We start from the raw sequence: 10,477 nt of genomic DNA on the forward strand, positions 1-10,477 counted from the left end.
TATTCATTTTTTAAGTAGTAGAGAGTCAGATTAGGAAAGAAAGATAGTAGAAGCAGGAAGTCAAGAAAAGCTAACACAATAATAACACATAGATGTTATTGTTGTTGTTTTGTTTTAATTTCATTTAGTTCTGCTCTGATCTTGGTTATTTCCTTTCTCCTGCTGGATTTGGATTTGGTTTGTTCTTGTTTCTCTAGTTCCTTGAGGTGTGACCTTAGATTGTCTGTCTGTTCTCTTTCGGACTGTTTTTTTTTTTTTTTTTTTTTTTAGTTGCTGTCCATACGTTTACTAGTTTATTGTCTTTATCTGAAAAATCCTCATAGAAAATTGTTTGATTTAGCTCTCAGCAGCCTGCTCCTGGGCTCTGAGGAAGCTTGTCTTCTTTTGAGCTACCCGATCTTTCTTCTGAGCAAGGGACATTTTGGGACGGTTCTACCTCTTCTTTTTAACTTCTCTCTTGGGCTTCTTTTCATAGACGGAATTCTCTCATGTAGCAGCATGAGCTTTCTTCTACATCTCCTCCATGTCTGGAGTTATGCTGCTATTTATGTATTGAGAGAACTGTTTCTTGTAAGCATCTTCATCTTCTTCCATTAAGTAGCACATGTACTACAACATTCTGGCCCATGATGTGCTTTCAGTGTACTTCTGCATTAAATTCCTTGCTTTCAGAATCATAACCAGGGAATCATTTGGTACTGTGAGGGATAGACAAGCCTTTATCCACAGCTCCCTTCAGAGCACCAAAAACTTTATTGCCAGTGGTAGTTCTGGCAAGGCCTGCATCCAAATAGCAGGTAAAGGCACCTGGCTGACCATCAGTTCTTTCCAAATTGTATTCATTGCCAGTCACCTCAACTGGGCCTTCATAGATCTTGTCCATGCCAAACCTATTGAGAATCCTGTGGACAAGCAGCAGCCCAGCACAATATGCTGCAGCATAATTTCTCAGGCCAATCTTCATACCATATTTTGGCATATTTCAGCATATTTTGTACGCATATGCTGCGCAGACTATCATATCCCCCTCTGTATGGGCATAAGCAATCTGACAAATGATATCTCTGTTTGTTACATGAACTATCATCCTGTATTTGGGTGTGTTGTATTTATTTTTATCCTGTACTACCAAGCATTTCCGAGCATAATAATCAGTTTTACCCTCTCGTCGTCTTCAAAATTTCACTTGGTATCTCTTAAAGTAGGCCTTATACTTAACAACTTTAACAAACCCCATCCTGCGGAACAGAGACCTGTGTCTGCAACTCGACAGAGACCTATGGGCCCAGCAGCGCTAGGCGGGGAAAAGTCTCTTTAGGACTTTTCATTGTAGGTGTTTAGGGCTATAAACTTTCCTCTTAGCAACACTTTGCTGTATGCCAGAGATTTTGATAGGTTGTGTTGTTATCGTAATTCGGTTCAAATAATTTTTTAATTTTCATCTTGATTTCACTTTTGACCCAACGATCATTCAGGAGCAGGTTATTTAATTTCCGTGTATTTGCATGGTTTTGAAGGTTCCTTTTGGAGTTGACTTCCAGTTTTATTCCACTATGGTCTGAAAGAGTACTTGATATAATTTCAATTTTCTTAAATTTATTGAGGCTCGTTTTATGGCCTCTCATATAGTCTATCTTGGAGAAAGTTCCATGCACTGTTGAATAGAATGGGTATACTGCGGTTGTTGGATGAAATGTTCTGTATATATCTGTTAAGTCCATTTGTTCCAAGGTACAATTTAAATCCATTGTTTCTTTATTGACTTTCTGTCTTGGTGACCTGTCTAGTGCTGTCAGTGGAGTATTGAAGTCCCCACTATTATTGTGTTGCTGTCTACCTCATTGCTTAGGTCTATTAGTAATTGTTGATTAAGTTTGAGAGCTCCAGTGTTAGGTGCATACATGTTTAGGATTGTGATATTTTCCTGTTGAGCAAGGCCTTTTGCCATTATATAATGTCCTTCTTTGTCTCTTTTAACCACTGTTTCTTTAAAGTTTGTTTTGTCTGATATAAAAATGGCTACCCCTCCTCACTTTTGGTATCCATTTGCATGAAATGCCTTTTTCTACCCCTTTACTTTAAGTTTATGTGAGTCCTTATGTGTTAGGTGAGTCTCCTGAAGGCAGCAGATGGTTGGTGAGTTCTTATCCATTCTGCAGTTCCGTATCTTTTAAGTGGAGCATTTATGCCATTTACATTCAATATTGGTATTGAAATGTGAGGTAGCATTTCATTAATCATGCTCTTTGCTGCCTGTGTACTTTGTTTTTTGTTTGTTTGTTTGTTTGTTTTTTGCTTTTGCTTTTTACCTTGTATTTTTGTTTTAAAGCCCCTGTATGATTCACACTTTAATGGATAAATCATACAGCTAAAGGATTGTAAATGCACCAATCAGCACTCCGTAAAAACACAAAAATCAGCCGCTCTGTGTGTAGCTAAAGAATTGTAAATGCACCAATCAGCACTCTAAAATGGACCAATCAGTGTTCTGTAAAATAGACCAATCAGCAGGACATGCGTGGGTCCAAATAAGGGAATAGAGGCTGGTTACCTGAGCCAGCAGCAACAACCGGCTGGGGTCCCCTTCCATGGCTGTGGAAGCTTTGTTCTTTCACTCTTCACAATAAATCTTGCGGCTACTCTTTGGGTCTGCACCACCTTTAAGAGCTGTAACACTCCCCACGAAGGTCCGTGGCTTCATTCTTGAAGTCAGCGAGACCACAAAGGAAGAACCGCCAAACACATCCAAAGGAACAAACTCCAGACACACAGCTCTATCTTTAAGAGCTGTAACACTCACAGCGAAGGTCTGTGGCTTCATTCTTGCAGTCAGGGAGATCAAGAACCCACCAGAAGGAACCAACTCCAGACAAATATAGGTCTCTCAGCTGTGGATACCAGCACCTGTTCTGGTGGAGGTGGTGGAGGGTGCAATGAACTCTGCGAGGGTCCTTAGCTTTGGTAGTTTAATGCTCTATTTTTGTGCTGGTTGGCCGCCTGCCAGGAGGTGACACTTTCCAGAATGCATCAGCTATAGTAGTATGGAGAAGGACTGGCAGTGGGCAGGGCCCTAGAACTCCCAAGATTATGTGCACTTTGTCTTCCGCTACCAGGGTGGATAGGGAGGGATCATCACTTGGGGGTGGGGCTAGGCATGTCTGAGCTCAGTCTCTCTTTGGGCAGGTCTTGCTGCAGCTGCTATCAGGAATGGGGGTGAGAGTCCCAGGTCACTGAAGTTGTGTACCTAGGAGGGTTATGGCTGCCTCTGCTGAATCACGCAGGTTGTCAGGGAAGTGGGGGAAAGCCAGCTGTCACAGTCCTCACCCAGGTCCCATGCAAACTGAAGGACCAGTCTCACCCTCACTGTGCCCCCACCATTGGCCCAAATCTGTTTTCAGGCGGAGGGCCAGACCGGCTTGACAACTTGCCCAAGGCTTTCTGCCTCCCAGCTGCAAAAGAAAAGGTCTTTAGTTCTTCCCCCACCTGTGAAGTCTGCACACAGGACTTGCACCCTCATCCAAGTTCCGGCCAGGAGGCTTCTCGCCCCGTTCACATTTTTACAAAGTTTAACTAGAGAATTCCTTCTGCCTATGGAGTTTACCCCCTGCTCTTCTGGCTACCCTCCTGATGGATCCTTGGGGTGCCAGGCAAAAATGGCTCCTTGGGAACCCAGCGAGCTCCCAGGCTTCCTTTACTGCTTCCTCTACCCCTGTATTTCACTCGGCTCTCTAACTTGACTCAGCTCCAGGTAGTCAGAAACTTCTCCCGTAAACAGACCTTCAGCTTCTCCTCTGGGGGTGTGTGTTCAGGAGAGGAGGATCTCCCTTTGCCACTTCGCAGTTGGGGCACTCACAGTATTTGGGGTGTCTCCCGGGTCTTGCAGGAGCAGTTCGCTTTCTTTAGAGGATCTGTGGGTCCTCCTGGGATTGCTGGTTTGTTCTTGCAGTTGATCTGGAGCTAAAATTCACAATGCAAGCCTCCAGATGCTACTCTTTCTGGAGATGCAATTTAGTCCTGCCTCCTGTCTGTCATGATCCCCTCAAACTTCCCTTACATTTTAAAGATTCTCTTTTAGCTAGCATTTTAGTTGCCCATTAGATTTTATCTGGAGATAAATGGCCAGTAATTTAGAAGGCAGAGGGAGATGGATACCAACTTCCTGTTGCTTGGGCTGTTCCCATTGACAAGCACTGTGATGGGAACTGTTGAATTTTTCTGCAACAGCATTTCACTGTCTAATCCCAAGCTCACAGGCATTGACCAGCAGGATTTGAAGCTAATAAAAAGGTGGAATGGATTTAGAATGCCAACTGCAGTGATGCCCATATTTCTGGATCACAACTAGTGTGTTTCTCATATCACCAGCTCCAGTGATAGCCTCCTGATTCCTAATCTTCCTGAGTCTTCTGCTCTTAAATGCTTTCTGACCAACTTGTTCTGTTGTGTTGTCCTGGAAGTCATTCCTGAGGGCCAGTCCTAGAGCTCAATCCTTCTAAACCATCCTCTAATTTTCAAAAATTCAACTTACTGAGGTATATTTTACAAAACAAAAATGAACTTATTTTAAATGTACAGTTCAACAAATTTTGATAGATTTATAAACCTGTCTAATACAATCAAGATCTCCCCAAAAGTTTCCTTGTGCTATTTTGCAATGTATGACTACAACCCCGTCCAAGGCAAGCATTGATTTACTTTCTTTCGTTAGTTTTGCTTGTTTCAAAATTCTATGTAAATTGAATCATACAGTAGATAGTTTCTGAGTATAGGTCCTTTTACTTTTATTAGCATAATAATTTTGAAAGTCAACCATATTACTATTTGCATCAATAGCCCATTCCTTTTTATTGCCAAGTAGTATTTATTGTAGGGGTATACTATAATTTGTTTATCAATTTAGAGGTGTTTATCAATTTAGAGGTGAAGTGTTTCTAGTTCTTGGCTATCATGAGTAGATGTACTAGGTACGTTCATGTGAAAGTTCTTGTGTGGGCTGGCATCAAGTTTTATTTCTCTTGGGTAAATACTTAGGAGTTCATTTATTGAGGTCTATGATAAACATATGTTTTATTTACCAATTTTTTTTCCAAAGTGGTTTTACTATTTTACGTTTCTACCTGGGTGTTGCTCCATCTTTGCTAATACTTGATATTGTCCATATTTTTAATTTTGACCATTCTAATGGAAAAGCAGTATGTCTCACTGTAGGTTTATTTCACAATCTCCTTATGATTAGTGAAGTTGAGCATATTTTCATGTGTTTATTGACGATTTGTATTTATTTCTTAGTGAAGAGTCTGTTCAATTATTTTGGCCCATTTTAAAAAATGGAGATGTTTGTCTTCCTGCTACCGAGTTTGAAGAGTTCTTTGTAGATTCCAGATGCAAGTCTTTTGTCAAATATATGTATTGTGAATATTTTCTCCAAGTCTATGGCTCACTATGCCATTTTTCTTATGATGTATTTAGAAGAGAAGTTTTAAATCTTCATTAACACTAATTTGTTAGTTATTAATTTATGCCTTATGCATAATGTGCCTTTAAAACAATCTTTGTTTACCCAAAAGTCACAAAGATTTTTCCTATTTTTCTTCTAACATTTTCATAGTCTTAGTGTTTATATTTAGATTTACGACCCATTTACATATACTGTTTGTATTTGGTATATAGTAAGTGTCAAGATCAGTTTTTCAACATAAATATCTACCATGCCAATATCATTTATTGAGCAGATTTTCTTCATTATATTGACTTGGAAGCATTGTTAAAAATGAATTGGTCATTTAAGTATAGGTCTATTTTCAGACTTTCTATTTGATCCACTGACATACATACCTATAATTATGTCAACATTGTCTTGATTGCTATAGCTTTATAGTGAGTCTTGGAATCCTCAATTTTAGTTCTTTAAAATTGTTTTGGTTATTCGAGATTTTCACTTTCTAAATGATAACCCACAAGCTATGTGTGACTGTTTACTTTTGTATTAGTTAAAATTAAATTCAATTAAAAATTTAGTTAATTGCATTAGCCACATTTAGTGCTCAATAGCTGCAGGTGGCTATTGGCTAATCCATCACATAGTACATTGTAGAACATTCCCTTCATCACAGAAATCTCTATTGGACAGCACTGATATAGCACATTTACATTTGTATACAAATTTTAGAATCAGCCTGTCAATTTCTACAAAAACATCCTGCCAGAACTTTAATTGTGATGGTTTGACTTAATTTGGGTAGAATTATCATCTTAAAATATATTGAGCCTATTGATATAAACATAGTATATACACCTTTCTATTTATTTAGATCTTCTTTACTTTCTCTCAGCAATGCTTTCATTTTTCAATGTACAGGTCTTGCACATAATCTTAAATTTATCTACAAGCATTTTATGTTATTTGGTGCTATTGTAACCTGTATTTTAAAATGTAAAATTCCAATTGTTATTGTTATTATATAGAAAACATTAATTTTTGTGAACAGGCCATGTATCTTGTGATTTTGTGAAACTCACTTATTAGTTCTAGTAGCTTTCTATGGTTTTCTTAATAGTTTCTATGTACATGATTATGTCATCTGCAAATAAAGACAATTTTGTTCCTTCGTTTTGATTGGTATGTTTTTATTTCTTTTTCTTACCTTGTTGCATTGATTAGGACCTCCAGTAATACGTTGAATGAAAGTGATTAAAAGACACACCTTTTCCTTGTTCTTGATCTTGGAGAACATTTGGTCTTTTACTATTAAGTATGATGTTAGGTGTAGGTTTTTATTAAGTAGATGTCTTTGATCAGGTTGAGAAACTTTCCTTTTATTTCTAGTTTGCTGGGAGTTCTTATCATGCATCAGTGCTGAATTTTCTCAAATATGTTTTTGGCCTCTATTGAGATAACCATATGGTTTAAAATGTATGTTAATATGGTGAATCATATTAATTTTTAAAAGTTTAACCTTGCATTCCTATAATAAATTTCACCTAGTCATGGTGTATTATACTTCATATATATGTGTGTTTATATGCATATATTTATATATTATGCTTCATACATATGTCTATATACTTGAATACTTCATATATATGTATGTGTATATTTCTAGATTTTATTTGCTAATGTTTCATTACCCATTTTTATATCTATATCCATGAGCCTTATTGATCTGCATTTTTATTTTAATGTGTTTGTCAGCATTACATCATTATAATGTAGAAAATAAGACTACAAATTCAGCACTTAAAAAGAAAATGGTAATTGTTTATAAAATTTCCACTGGAGAAGAAAAGAGGGGAGTGCTCATGAGACAGCATTTGGACAACCACAATTCTAGGCTCTGTAACACACATACATTTCAAGCTTGTTTTTCTTACATGAGGACAACTAAGGATCCTAAGACTGCCCTTCAAAAACATCCTTGTAGTCAATGGGGTTGGAGGAGCTTCAACTCATTCAGGGGGGGAAGAGGCCTCATACTCCTCAATTTGGATCCTATATTCAAAAGGCCTCAAAGAGATGCTGAAAGCATATGTTTAAAGGAGGTCACATCATTGGTACAGTAAAATACGTAGATTAGATAAAGGAGTCACAGTGCACATGCAGGGAAGCAAAACATTAATATCTATTTGATGATTGAAAAATTAAACTGTTTTTCTCTAATTGTTGACAATACAACACTCATTATTTAAGAAAAGTCTATTATATTTATGATACAAAATCTAGCCCTAAAGAAAAATTAAAAATAGTCATTATTTATTGGCCATTTTATAAATCTGATGGATACCGTCCCAAGTATTACACTTATTGTTTCACCCTTAACACTTAGGAAAAGCTATTCTATAGATTGGGAAACTGAGTTTCAGACCAGCTTCCCAAAGATTAGAGAGGCACCAAATACAGAGCCAGAATTTAAAACCAGGCCTGCTTGACTTTTGTTTGATCTTCTCCTGAGAAGTCGGCCATTGGTGCCCCCGACTCCCCATTCCGTGTCGTTTTTCTTTCTTCTACCAAAATGTATTTAAGTAAATGGTCAGTCATACCTTAGGTTTACCTCTCTAGCAAAGTATTAACATATTAACTGTTATCCTCATGAATGAAAGGCAGGGCTTCCCGCACTGTTAAGAATATCTAGAGCCTTAGTGAATTGAATAAAACTGTTTTATTTTTGTGGACATTTCTTAAATTATTCCACCTGTGCATGAATCCAATCCTTGAAGCAAACTTCTAAATAGAAATGAGACTTGTTGAATAATCTCCCCAATTCCTAGAAGCTTTATAGAAACTCTTTAGCACAGGACTGGCACCCAGGAGATACATAATATTAGTGTTCATGCCTTTTCAGATCTTACGTTGTTAACTGAAAATGCATCATGTATCTTTGTTGTTATAATGACAGTGTTCATTCACTTAAACATATACTGAATACTTACTAGGTCTCCTGAGTCCTAGACACTAGGGGTCTATTAGTGAACAATACAAAGTTCCTGATCTCATGGAATATACTGGGGAAAATAGACAATAAGAAAACATAAAATATGTGTCAGATGAAAATATACACTAAAGAAAGATGATAGAGATAAAAGATAGAGAACAGCTAGGGTAGAATACAGGAACCATTTTCTATGGCATGATGGGTAAAATCTCCTGGATCTGATGATGTTTTAAGCAGAGAGACCTGAAGGTGGTGAGGGGAGAGTCTTGTGGACATTTAAGTGATACATGTTTCACATAGAGAAAACAACAAGAGCAAAGGCACTAAGACAGGAGTATGAAGGTCAGCCATGTGCAGGAGGGTGGAGTGGAAATCATGAGGCAGAGAATAGTGTGTGATGACATCAGAGATGGGGTGTCGTGTGAGGTGGAGGATCTGGGGGCATTATGAAAACTTTTTGTTTTATTCAGTTGTTTTATTTATTTATTTATTTATTTATTTATTTATTTATTTATTTATTGAGACGGAGTTTCACTCTTATTGCCCAGGCTGAAGTGGAATGGTGCGATCTCGGCTCTCAGCAACCTCCGCCTCCCAGGTTCAAGTGATTCTCCTGCCTCAGCCTCCTGAGTAGCTAGGATTACAGGCATGCACCACCATGCCCAGCTAATTTTGTATTTTTAGTGGATATGGGGTTTCACCATGTTGGCCAGGATGGTCTCGATCTCTTGACTTCGGGATCCGCCCACCTCAGCCTGCCAAAGGGCTGGGATTACAGGCGTGAGCCACCATGCTCGGTCTATTCAGTTTAAGATGGAAGGCCAGTTAATTCTGGGCAGAGGAACAACAAGATCTAATATGCAATCTGGCAGCTGTGTTGAGAATAGACCATATATAGACAAAGACAGCAGCATGGAGAGCAGTTAGGAGACTTCTGCAAAAAATCCCCTGCGACAGATGATGATGGCTTGGGCCAGGATGGTAGTAGAGGAGGTTGTGTGAAGTGGTAGGATCCTCAATACATTTTGAATGCAAAATTGATTGATTTGCTAATGAATTGGATGAGGATTTGAGAGAAAGAGAGGAGTCATAAGTGACCCCAAGTTTCTAACATGAGCAAGTGAATGAGTTTCTATTTACCCTAATGGAAAAAACTAGGGAGCGACAGGTTCAGAGATCCTAAGTTTAGTTTTGGACATATTCAAACTGAGGTACTTATTAGACATTTCAATGTAACACTTGATACTTCATGCTAATCTGACTCTCAACAAGGACTTTTTATTTCACGTCAATAGATATTATACTAAATGTTGTAGTATTAGAGACATTCTGGCTAACAACAGGAAGAAGAATATCAAGTAGGCAGTGAGATACAGGAACCCATGAATTTGGGGAGCAGGGTTGAAGTCCGGGCTTCATTTTGGAGTCATTAGTATATAAATGGCACTGATGTTTGGAGATTGGATGAAACCCTCAAGAGAATAAGAGTATCTATGCCAAAGAGAGTATTTGTGAAGCTAGAGACTCAGACACTACAAAATCTAGTTGTCATGTCTTCCTGGAGCCCAGTGCCAATCCTATCTGTGCTGAGTAAGCACAGCCTATAAGACAGAAATAGACCATGGGAGCCACATTTCTCAACTTCCAATTCCTTAAAAATAATAAAAGAGCAATGTTATTTTTGGATGAATGGTAAAGAGGCAGTGGAGGAATCACTTTAAGCAACAGGGCTTTGTAGCAGTTAGAACTACTGGAAATCCATACTTCACTTCTAGCAGCCTACATCTACAAAAATACAAATGGTACTAATTTACACAGACTCCAAAGAATAAACAATTATTCACTGGAAAATGTTGAAACAGAAAATACTGAGCTAATTTAATATATCTAAGCATGAAAAGGGAGAAAAATGGAAAACACTGAAGTAGTATTACACTTCAGTAGTTGAGTGTTTTTAAACTAGTACATTGCTATTGTTCTGGAGTATTAGTGCATACTGAAGGTGTCTAAAAGGCACTAATAAAATAAAACACTAATTCTGGCATCAA

The 10,477-nt window shown here is 38.0% G+C and overlaps 1 pseudogene; it reads right to left on the bottom strand.

The window, feature by feature from the left end:
* Positions 1 to 336: 336 nt before the first annotated feature.
* LOC111551244 lies at positions 337 to 1,249 on the bottom strand (annotated as a pseudogene).
* Between the last annotated feature and the right edge of the window lie 9,228 nt (positions 1,250 to 10,477).

This window comes from Piliocolobus tephrosceles, chromosome 10, assembly GCF_002776525.5.
Source record: "Piliocolobus tephrosceles isolate RC106 chromosome 10, ASM277652v3, whole genome shotgun sequence".
Taxonomy (NCBI): Eukaryota; Metazoa; Chordata; class Mammalia; order Primates; family Cercopithecidae; genus Piliocolobus; species Piliocolobus tephrosceles.